A 13,357-nucleotide genomic window follows, 5' to 3' on the forward strand; every position below is an offset into this window, starting at 1 on the left:
ATGGTTCTGGCCATTTCTTGTAAGGTTCTGTTCTTTCTTTCTACAACCCCATTTTGTTGTGGAGTTCTAGGAGAAGAAAACTCATGGAGAATCCCATGTTTTTCACAAAAAAGTTCAAATGGCTCATTTTCAAATTCTCCACCATGATCACTTCTGACTTTCAAAATTTTCAATTCTTTTTCAGATTGTATTTGAGTGCAGAAGCCGCTAAACACTTCACATGCATAGTCTTTACTTTTAATGAATTTTACCCAAGTCCATCTGCTGTAATCATCAACAATGACTAATCCATATTTACTTCCATATAAAGATGCAGTGTTAACTGGACCAAAAAGATCAATATGGAGTAATTCTAAGGGTCTGGAGGTTGATACAATGTCTTTAGATTTGAAAGAACTTTTCACAATTTTCCCTTTCTGACATGCACCACAAAGTGCATCTGAATGATAATCAATGTTAGGCAATCCTTTGACCAGTTGTAACTTGCTAATTTTAGAAATTAATCTCCAATTAGCATGTCCCAACCTTTTATGTCATACCCATTTTTTATCATTCATTGACAGAAGGCAAACTACCTTCTGATCAGCCAGATCAGAGAAATTTATTTTATAGACATTCTCAACTCTCTTTCCCTTGAATGTAATGGATTTGTCATCCTTGTTGACTAGTGTGCAGTTGGTCTTACTGAACGTTACATCATACCCATTGTCACAAAATTGACTAATGCTCAATAGGTTATGCTTCAGACCATCTACTAGCCACACATTATTAATTGAGATGGAGGAATTACCAATAGTACCTGTACCAATGATCTTTCCAGTTTGGTTGCCACCAAACTTCACTTCTCCTCCATCTTTCATTGTAAGGGTAAGGAACAAAGCTTTCTCTCCAGTCATGTGCCTTGAACATCCGCTGTCTAGGTACCATGACCTTTGTTTCTCTCTTGCCCTTAAGCACACCTGCATTTTTGGCCAATTCGGATTTAGGTACCCATATCTTCATGGGTCCTTTTGGGTTAGTTTTGGAGGTTTTACTTTTCCTCCCTTGTACCTTAGGGTGAATGCTGAGTGGCTTCTGATCATTCAATACTTTAGGTTTGACACCTTTTGGTATTGTTTTCTCAGAAGCAGTAGCTGCTTTGTTCTTCTGATCCTTTTGTTTTGGAATTTTAGATTCTGGTTTAATCAGATTCTGATGAACAGGTTCTGATCTTTTCAGAATTTTAATCTTTTGACTCTTAGGATCAGATTTTGTCATTACCTTGATCTTAAGATTCTCTGGCTTTGATGTGATCTTAGCCTGTGAACCTGAAGCTTCAGGTTTTGACTGAACAGCAGTTATAGCATTTGTACCTTCAGGCACAAAGGTGGATTTCAATCCATCCTTGATACAATCACAGTAGCTCTTGAGACTGTATTCTTTGGATTTCTCCTCAGAATATCCAATCCCTTTGCCTTTGTTCTTGTATGTGCTGTAGATCATAGAAGCAACTTTGCTTCTGTCTATTCCAGCCATAATAAAATCATCCAAGGCAATCTCATGTTTATTGCCTGAACCTTTATCACATTTTTCTTGTAGCTTCTGACAAAGACTCTTGAGTCTATCTTCATATGTTGTTGATATGAGGTTAAACCCTTTGAGTTCTTCTTCAGAAGCTTTCAGTTCCAATAGAGTTGATTTTTGTTGTTTCATCAAATCAACATATTTTTCTTTTAAATCTGTCAACTCATTGGTTCTGTGTTCAAACAGTGATAAAAGTTCTTTTAGAGAATCAACAAGTTCTTGTCTAGGGATTTTGGAATATACCTCATTTTCATCTTCTGAATCTGATTCAGCTTCTGATACTGCTTCTGATGATACTGTTGCCACTAACCCAACGGCTGCCTTAGCATCATCATCAGCTTCTTCTTTATCAGAACCAGATTCACTATCCAAATCTTCCCAGGTCGCCATCAAGCTCTTTTTGATTTGCTTTCTGAATTTACTGGAGTTGAAGCTTGATTTCTTGGATTTGCCTTTAAACTTCTCCTTCTGAAGATCAGGGCAATCAGCAATGAAATGACCAGGCTTCTTACAATTGAAGCATCCCTTCTGATCTTCTTTCTTGAAGTTCTTGTAGCTACCTCTCTTGCTCAAAAATTTCTTCTGCTTCCTTGCCAGATACTCAAGCTTGTTGGACAGCATAGCCATCTTTACAGATTGATCTTCATCAGAATCTCCATCAGGTGATTCTTCTTCAGATTCACTGGCTTTGTAGGCTTTGGAAGACTTTGAGGTCTTTCCTTTAGATGGTAAAGCAATGGATTTACTCTTCTTAGAGGTTTCATGCTCATTTAAACTCATTTCATGCACTTTGAGTGAGCTAACAAGATCTTCAACACTTAAAGTATTTAGATCCTTAGCTTCCTCAATAGCAGTTACTTTGGGTCTCCATCTTGAAGGTAAGCTTCTCAAAATCTTACTAACATGATCAGAGGCAACATAGCTTTTCTTCAGTATTTGCAATCCAGAAACTAAAGTTTGAAATTTTGAGTACATTTCTTCTATACTCTCATCATCCTTCATTCTGAAAAGTTCATACTGATGAACTAGCATCAAAGCTTTAGCCTCTTTTACTTTCTTGCTGCCTTCAAAGTTTGCACATAGAGAAGCAAACATGGCCTTCGCAGTAGATTTGTCACTCATTTTCATGTATTCGGTGCGAGGTATAGAAGCCACAATGATTCCTCTTATCTTGTGATGTTTCTTATAAAGCTTCTTCTGAGCAGGAGTATGTATTCTTCTGTCTATAGCAGCTCCTTCTTCATCCAAATCCAGATCATCAACTCCATCTTCCAGTATATCCCATAGCTCTTCATCCAATCCCATGATAAAGCTGTACATATTAGTTTTCCACCATGAAAACTCTTCTGGATCTCCATTAAACTTTGGAGCTTTTCCAGAGTCTGTTTTCTTGTCAGCAGTATCATAGTCATGCTTGACACTTGTGTATTTTGGAGTAACTGATTCCTCATCTCCAGACATGTTTTTCTAATAGATCTTGAACTGTAACACGGTTAAGTGCTGTGATAACAGAGCATGCTCTGATACCAATTGAAGGTGAAAAACACAAGAAGGGGGGGTTGAATTGTGTTTTCTTTTTCTCTTTAAAAAAAGGATTCTTCTTCTGATAAAACTTCAGAAGCAGTTTGATTGCTTCTGATGAAATGATCAGAGTCAGATTGCAGCGGAAAAGAACAGAGCAGAGAAAAGAAAGACAAAGACACAGGCAGTTATCCTGGTTCCTTCCACAACACGGAAGTAGTCCAGTCCCCCTTGCACTTCCAAGGAGATTTCACTATAATCACAAAGATTACAACTGCTCAATACTTTCTAAGTATGAGACTTCACAAAAATGCTCAAGCACACACGCAAGAGTCTTCCAATGCTCAAGCACTAAGCAAGAGACTTCTAATGCTCAAGCACGCAGGCAAGAGACTTCTAATCAAACAAAAATACAGAGAATTGAGTTTGAATTGAACACTTGATATACAATCAGTGGTGTTCACAATACAATACAGAAAAGACTCTAGACTTTGAATTTCTAAGATGTATCAAATCAGTGCAGAAATTCAGTGTGCTTTGTAGAATCAAATTGACAGAGTTTTGGCGCTTTTAAACTTATGTATCTCTATCTAAAATCTTCAAGTCTTCATTCCTTTATATAGAGGTGTGAAAGAGACGTTGAGATAATCAGCACGTCTAAAGAGTCGTTTGAAATCCTTTGATTATCCACCAGTGATCCTTTGCCTGATTTGGGTGTAGTCCTTTGAAGAATAAACTTCAAATTCATTCCCATCTTGAGTGTACAAATTCTGCAGGCATGGCTGTTGTTTTGTCTTGTAGCGTAGACAGAAAACAGAGTAGTGGAGGTAGTGGTTGTACACTTGTACTTTGTCAACTCTATTAACGAGAGACAAGAGCTCAGTGCTATCCATATATCCGTTGATACCTCCCTTTCAATTCTTCGTTCTTCTTTGATAAGACTGAATTGAGAATCAGCTACTTTGAATCTTCAGTTTGATTAAAGGATCAAATGTAACTTCTGGTGAAGATATTGCTTCTGATGAAAACTTTTGCTTCTGATGACTTTCTGCTTCTGATGACTTTCTGCTTCTGATGACGTCATCTCTTCAGGAGCAGTTTAGCTTCAGGAGCAGTTTTCTTCAGATGCTCAGAATTTCTTTTTTCTTTCCATTGTTCTTCCAAGACCTATTGAAATAACTTGAGTAGCCTTTGGTCCTGTACACTTGAACAATTATTAGTAATAACCAATTGACAATTTTTAATACCTTGTTATCATCAAAACTTAATAAGGTTCATTGTGAAACACATTTTGTTCCAACAAGTTCTACAAATGGGTAGCCCTATCAGCGTCTACCTTACCTAGAGGTTGAGGACAATGGTCTTACTAGATTTATTCCCATTGGTGCTTGTTTCCATAATTACCAAACTAGTTACATTCTAGGTTCAACATATTTTACTCAATATTAGTAATATAACCTCCTAAGTACTTACTAATAGGGTTAACTCGCCTTTGGTATCTTTCGTCTAGTTTACTAATCACATACTTCCTAGATATGTAGTTATTAGTATAAGGATATCAATATCTTGAAATAAGCATCCAGATAGTAATAACAATATTAAGCTCTGTCACAACTTAATAGCATCCAGATAGTATAAGTACCTAATATAAGGTTGCACTTCACCAGAATAAATTAATCCTAATAAAACTTAATAGCGAACATAAAATAAACTAAAATAAAATAACATTAAATTAAATAATTATCCAACAAAAATAAACAGAGGTTCATCTTAGAACCATAACCTATAGATATATAGTTACACATGATAACTAAGACAAAAATACTATAAGATAAAAACATACCCTAAAAAAGATAGAAGATAGAACTCCTCCTAGAATCGCCTTCCTCTTGAACTGCTCCAGTTTTGAACGAGAACTTTTTAATAAGGAAGGCTGGTATTTCTAGGGAAAGTTTCCACCAAACTTGGGCTAAAATCATGGGCTTCCAGAGGCAAAAAAGTCACGAAAAGTGACTTTTTCCTCAAGTCACGGGGGCGCCTAGCGCTTGAAGTCATGCGCTTGGCACATGCGCCCATGAGTTTGAGGCGCCTTGTGCCTTCAAGAATGCGCCAGACGCTTTAGTGTGTCACTTTGGGGCTCCCCGAGCCTCTTGTTGTGCGTCGGGCGCTTTAGTGCATTACTTTTCTATTTTCTTGTATTCTTCGCTTGTTGAGGTGTTTTCTTTGTAGTTAAGATGTCTTGGAACTTGGGAACAAAATTCCTCCCTTTGTAAAGTCTTATGCGCCCATGAGTTTGAGGCGCCTTGCGCCTCCAAGAATGCGCCAGGCGCTTTAGTGTGTCACTTTAGGGCTCCCCGAGCCTCTTGTTGTGCGTCGGGCGCTTTAGTGCATTACTTTTCTATTTTCTGGTATTCTTCACTTGTTGAGGTGTTTTCTTTGTAGTTAAGATGTCTTGGAACTTGGGAACAAAATTCCTCCCTTTGTAAAGTCTTATGAGGCCTCTTGAGTCTTCATTCTTTATCTTCTCGAGGCCCAATAATCTTCAGAGGTCTTGTTTTGCCTGATTTGCTTGATTTCTTCGTGTTTTACTTCAAGAACCCCCTAAAATTGCTATGTTTTGGGAAGAATAGAATTGCATACACAAATATAAAAAACATTACAGATGTCATGAAATCATAGGCAATTGATCTAATACCCATTTGCTTTGCTGGTAAAACTTACTAAAATAGACTGAAAAACATGCTAAGAATAACGTAAGATGACATGTCATCACGTATTCAAGCTTTCTATTAGAAAAGACTATATTTTCAAAAACCTTTAGAACCCTATAAACTCCTTAAATGGCTTCGTCGTCTTCTCAACAAGCACTTATCGTAGTCTATTCTGGTAAAACTATGAAGATTAAGCCCATAACCATGAGGGTTAGAATGGATGATCTAAAGGTTATCATAGAATAAATGGTTAACTTTGATGAAGTTTCCCTTAGTGCTAGGTTTTTTTTGATGATGTTTTATTATGCTAGATTCTAAATTTTTTTATGATGTTTATTGTTGATTTGTTTATAATAGTTAGCATATGTTAAAGCACCTAGCAATCCATGTTCTTGGGTTCCTACGTGTGTCTAGTGTGTCAAGTAAGTGTCAAGTTTTATTGAAACCTGTTTTCAAGTCATATGAATTGAATTATGATTCGATTCACTGGTATTCAATTTTTTGTTCTTAGTTGTTCGTGACATTTTGAATCGTATCATGTAAACCATGATTCGTTTGATGTTGATTCGAATAAAAAATATCTTCAAAACCCTTGAATTGATTCAATTATCCTTTATACCCTTATGTTTGGCCTGGTTGATTCCTAGCAAAGACGAATTCGCGGGAAGCAATTCAAGGGATTGCATGGAAGCTTGAGTTTCAAAGACCTAGAAGATCTCCAATTTCAAGAGGAATTGAATATTGGTGGAAGTGTGGTTCCTTAGGATTAAAGATTTGGGAATCGAAGGAATCTTTTGTAATCACAACAATTTGTAAACATTTTTCATCATAGTGAAAGACCGTGTCAGAGACATTTTCTATCACGAAGAGAGGATGTACCCTGAATCGAGGACGAAAGGGGGAACTTATATCAATCTCAATGTTCTTCTCTTCCATATCCTTTTAGATTTCTGCAATATTTTTGTATATGATTTCATTCCTTGAAGTTATCTTGATTTGATTGTGAATTATTTTGTTTACTTAACCTAATCTCAATTACTTCAGTTGAGATTTTTTCAAATTCAGTTTCATCACAATCAAGTTGAAAGTAAGCTTCAAGGAAATGATTCATATACCATGTGTTCATTGGTTTTTAGTGTGATTTGTTGTTAATAGGTTTGGTTTGAGATTGTTTAGTTTTGCAATTCGAATGTATTTGTATTGATTGTTGATATGCTCCATAAGATTCATTATTTGAACCTCTCAATTCAGCTTTGAATCATATTAACATTGTCTTAATTTTGTTATCATCAACACACACAAATTCAATAGTCATACTTTTGGTTATCCAAGCTTTCGTAAAACCTTTTAAAAATGAAAAAACGTTATTCACCCCCATCTAGCGCACTTCCTAGTTTGTCATATACACTAACATTCGAGTCCTTCAGAATTAATGGATTTACTCTGGAAGGTTTGAAAATCAAAAGATGGTTGCTTTTCTTCAACATGTTGAATGGGTCAACATATACTAACATTATCAAGGACTTCTAGGTAAGGGCTGAGGTGTTTGATGAAATTGATGTTGAAGCTGAGGTAAGAGCAAAGGTAGATGAAGACAAGGCAAACAAAGTTAAGACTATGGCTCAAATGGGTCTGGAAGTGTTTATCGAAACATAGATTCGTTCTGCTGCGATAGGAATCAATGTCACAATAACCCAATCATACATTGCCCAACTCATAGGTTGGGATAAACAAGGAATGTTCGAGGTTAAGACCTCAAAGACAAGCAAGTACACTGAGGAAATCAAGGAGAAGTTGTTATAGATACCATCAGACTATGACAAAATCAAGAACATGCACAATAATTACATTATTTTGTTCAGAATCATTATTCACTGCCTAATCCCAAGGGAAGGAAGCATTGATCAGATTTCCTGGGATCACAAGCAGATTATTCTATTTCTGGTGAATGATCAGAAGGTAAACTTGGCTGCTACATTTTCCATCATCTTTGTGAGGCTATTAGAGAAACTAAGAAAAATCAGAAGAAGAATGTACCCTATGCAAGATTACTATCTGAGATGTTCCATCAGAGTAGACTCAATGACACTCGGAAGGAATATGGTGCATTCTCAGAACTTGATATGTGGATTACAAATATGTGACTCATACTAAATTTATCTAGAATATTTAACATGTGCGTTATATTTGATATCAGAGCAGGTCTATTCAGACCGTGCATTGGGTAATTATAACTCAATAAATGTAGTAGGATCATTGAGTTCCAGATATTTATTCTAACCGTCATATACTAGAACTTGAATGTATATTTAATATAAGATAGGAGATGGGTATAATTCAAGCTATATTTTAAGGGAGGAGAGTATAATTTACTCATATTTTTTGGACAGAGCAATTTCAACTTACACATTCATTGTTCTGGACCGGCCAAAAGGATCTTTGGCCAAATACACTCCAAAGCCCAGACACCACGTTTGGCAAAATTACTCGCGACACACCCCTTCCACGCGAGGGGGGTGCACGGAACGAAAGAGACTGGTTCTAACGAACCCCAACGTCTCTTTCCACGTTCCCGCAATAAACCCACAAGCGGTTACACTTCCCACGAATTCGTAACCGTCAGAGTAAGGTGTGCCATTACAACGGCTCTGCAGCCCTCCACCTCTATAAATAGGGGACTCAATGCAGTCCCCAAGGTAGAACCTTTCCTCCTCTCAAACCCTCACTCTCTGATCTCTACTGACTTGAGCGTCGGAGTGGCTGCAAGTACACACCCTCCATCCGCTCCAAGAAGCATTATGACGTATTCAACCACCGTCACCACCACCACATTCACGACACCGGCAGTCACCTTCTGATCAGGTACTATCATTCATGATTTTTATTTTTTTTGGGTCAAGTCACATTCATGATTTTAGCCGTCTTTATTTTATCGAGGGGAAGAATTATTTAGCCATCTTTTTTTTTTTTTGATAATTTTATTTTTTTAGCTGTCTTTATATTAGTAACCTCGTGTGTGCATGTGTGTGTATTTTTTTTTTTTTTTCGTGAGCTTAGTTCAATTGGTATAGACAATGTATAAAATATGCAAGGTTTGGGGCGAACCCCGCCACAACCAACAACAAAAAATTTGACAAATCTTATGCGTGTGTGTATATATATAGCTGCATAATTAAGTAAACTATTTCGCTATTTTGGCACATACATTTATTGAGTGGTAGTTGAAATTTCAAATAGATGTTAGATACGCATACCTATAGATTTTTCGATTTTTCAGATTGTGCCCATGTATACATATATAAATTTAAATTTCTATGAACTGCACCAACCACTCTGGACCACTGACAACGGGACAATGCCTTTAAACAATTGGAGAAGATAAATGACTACCCATTTCAAAGGATGAAATAAGGTATCTTATATATTCTCGAAAAATTTAATAGCTAATATTTTAATAAGAGTTTAAATATCTTTATACAATACGGTCAGTAATAAAAAAGTTTTTGTTTTAAGGAAGAAATCAAAGTATTTCAATAGCTAAAATGTGACAAATACATGAAGGTACATCATCTATAACATGGGGCTATGATTGGATAGAGTTGTTTGAGTTAACTCGTGAGTCACCCCATTCGTTTGCCTCCTATTGAACTCGACATAAGAGTTCTGAAATCTATTGACTAATAGTTGTTTACAAGCAAATATGATACAACCAAACTCGTTATTATTATCTACATGTGAATTCACAAGATCAACAACTCTTTTAGAATCAAGAGCAAAGTCCACATTATCAAACTGTTGAGTTGATACCCATTCCAAAGTTGTATGTAACCCGACAGCCTCCCCTATATTTGTGTCACACAAGGGAGCAAACGAATCTGTTTTGGCAAGAACAAAATCACCTGCATCATCTCTAAGACACAATACCAAACCTACTCTATTGAGAGAGGTAGAAAAGGATGCGTAAATATTACATTTATACTGCCAGATGCTGGTTTCTTCCATCCTTCGTCGTCTTGCCTTATGAGATTACTTGGGCTGCACTCCACTCATCCAGTAAATGTGTGGCACTGTAAACTACATGCGAGTTGGATTCATTCTGTTATTGCCAAAGTTTCAGGTTGCGACTCTTCCAAAGGCTCCACATTATCGTAACCATAAGCTCACACTAATATGAAGAAAATTGTTGCAAAAGAGTGAAAATAAGTGCATGTGTATTATAATCTTGACGAAGCCCCCTATCGATTGTGTCCAATAAATTTACATCACACCACACTTGAACAGCTTTAGGGCACTCAATGAGGATATGGATGATATCTTCATAATTGCTATTACAATGAACACAATCAAGTAGGCAGGGCACACCCCTACTACTAAGACGAGCGCGTGTAAGCAACCACAACACACGCGCCATATTAAATTCTTAACTTTGGGAGGCACCTTTAACTTCCATATTAAATTCCATCAGCCAGGGACATGCAAATGAGAATTATTTGCAATTTCAAACACATATATACAGTATGCACTTCAAACATAATACTTACCACTCTTATCCCCTTTCTAAATTAGCTTATCTTCCGAAACAAGAGGTTGTAGCGGTGTGTTGAGGATAACTTTCGTAAAAAAAAAAAAGAGTTTTATACTGTTAATAAATCATAACTACTTTCCTTCAACAACAAAAAATCACAACTAATAATATGGAAAATTTTAAAAATAGATATAAGTCAAACATGTATTATGATCACATAATTATGATTGATAGTCAATGAAGGTTAATATACTCCCTCCGGTCCTATTTATAATGAATATTTGATTTTTTTGATTCATTGCATAAATGATGTATGTGGTCTATATTCTAGACAAGATACATCAATTATACAATAAATTTAAAAAGTAATTTTTTTTTTGTATAAATAGGACCGGAGGAAGTAGCTTATCTTCCATAAAAAGTAAAGTCAAGAACATGCACATTGATTACATGATTCTGTTCAGAATCATTATTGACTGCCTAATCCCAAGCAGATCATTCTATTTCTGGTGAATGGTCAGAAGGTAAACTTGGCTGCTACATCTTCCATCATCTTTGTGAGGCTATTAGAGAAACTAAGAAAAATCAGAAGAAGAATGTACCCTATGCAAGATTACTATATGAGATGTTCCATCAGAGTAGACTCAATGACACTCGGAAGGAATATGGTGCATTCTCATAACTTGATGTGGATTACAAATATAACACTCATTAAATTTATCTAGAATATATAGCATGTGTGTTATATTTGATATCGGAGCAGATCGATTCAGACGGAGTATTGGGTCATTATAACTCAATAAATGTAGTAAAGTGCCCTTATTCTAATCGTCATATACTAGAACTTGAATGTATATTTAATATAAGATAGGAGATGGGTATAATTCAAACTATATTTTAAGGGAGGAGAGTATAATTTACTCATATTTTTTGGACAGAGCAATTTTAACTTACACATTCATGATTTTTTTTTTTTGGTCAAGTCACATTCATGATTTTAGCCGTATTTATTTTATTGAGGGGAATAATTTTTTAGCCGTCTTTATATTAGTAACCTCATGCGTGTGTATAGTTTTTTATTTTTTTTTGACAAATCTTATGCGTGTTTATACATATACATAGCTGCATAATTAAGTAAACTATTTCGCTATCTGGCACATACATTTTTTTTTTTTGGTACAAATCTGGAACATACATTTATTGGGTGGTAGTTGAAATTTCAAATAGATGTTAGATACGCATAACTATAATTTTTTCGATTTTTTCAGATTGTGCCCATGTATACATATATTAATTTAAATTTCTATGTCACGTGCTACTCGAACAAGTATTGTGACATTGTGATTGGTCAATGTCACCCAAGTGCTACCCGAATTGCACCAACCACTCTGGACCACTGACAACGGGACAATGCCTTTAAACAATTGGAGAAGATAAACTAGTACCCATTTCAAAGGATGAAATAAGATATCTTATATATTCTCGAAAAATTTAATAGCTAATATTTCAATAAGAGTTTAAATATCTTTATCCAATACGGTCAGTAAATTAAAAAAAAAAGTTTATACGGTTAAAAAATCCACAACTACTTTCCTTAAAACAAAAATTACAACTAATAATATGGATAATTTTAAAAAGGGTTTGTCTAACATGAATTATGATGACATAATTATGATTGATAGTAAATGAAGGTTAATATAGATAGTCATGAGTTGGATCAAGGTTATGAGTTCAACTTTCATGTGAAAAATTCTTTATTAGATGATTTATTAGTGTCTCTATAAGTACTCGTTAAGCTATGTGGTTTGTCCTAACCTTTGTAAGCTTTTGGAGTCTAATTCACTTTAATTTTTTCCCATAAAAAAGAAGACAATTACAATTGATTTATAGTGTAAAATATTTTTACAAAGAGTATGTATACGTATATGAATTAAATCCATCGTTTGTTATACATAGATAACTCGATATATTTACCATAATTTTTTGAGAGGTACATTTACCATAACATGTTTATTAATAATTTGAACTATTTACTTAAATTGATTTTTTAGTGTCTTATAAAGTGTAGTTTGGTATTCCTGTGAGCTTAGTTCAGTTGGTAGTTGGTAGGGATATTGATAATTCAGGGATCGGGGTTCGAATCTCGGACACCCGACTTCTCCTATTTTGACCTTGTAGTTTTAATGGTGTCTCCACACTCAACTCATCGTCTAGCGTCCAATTTCAAAATATTCCAAGGTTGTTGGGTTCGTTATTACTCATTCACAACGAGAGGGACTGCTGGTTCCATAGAATAGAATTGATTATTTGCAGATGATACATAAACTTTGGTGATCACAGCATGCATCACGAGGTTGAAATACTAAATTTAATATAAAGTATATTTTTAATCATCAATTGTAAAATTAATCATTTAATTGAGATAATTTTGTTAAAAAAAAGGTAAATAAAAACACTATCATGCTAATTGTTTAAAATCAAATTTACTATTGTGAAAATATTCAAAATAAAAATATATAACATTGTTAATTATTTAATGGAAAATATATAATACATCCATGTTAAAAAATATTTCAGGTGGACCACCAAAATATACTCTAAAATTTAAGTTGTAATAAGTATTAAACATATCGCCTAAAAAAGATTAAGCATAAAGTGGATCATCAAAATATTAAATTACATTCTTAAAAAAAATACATACCCAAAATATTTAAAATACCTCAAGAGGAAAGATATAGAAATCAGGAAACAAACCCGTTTAAAAGCACCCAAGTAAAGCCCCCTAGATAGTCACTATCAATCCCAACGAAGAACTAACTCAGCCACCCACTCATAGTGAGAACATAGATGACAAAGATGCCTGAAAGAAAAAAAAAACAATACTAAGAAATGTACTAAACTTTATCAACCAAATGCGCGATAGCTAATGTCATGCCATAAAACATTACATCATTACAAGCAAATCAAATAGATCAGACAACAAAATGTCATATTAAAAAAAAGGGTTAAATATGTTATTAGTCCCTACATTTTGCGC

This window comes from Medicago truncatula, chromosome 4, assembly GCF_003473485.1.
Source record: "Medicago truncatula cultivar Jemalong A17 chromosome 4, MtrunA17r5.0-ANR, whole genome shotgun sequence".
In the NCBI taxonomy this organism is placed as follows: Eukaryota; Viridiplantae; Streptophyta; class Magnoliopsida; order Fabales; family Fabaceae; genus Medicago; species Medicago truncatula.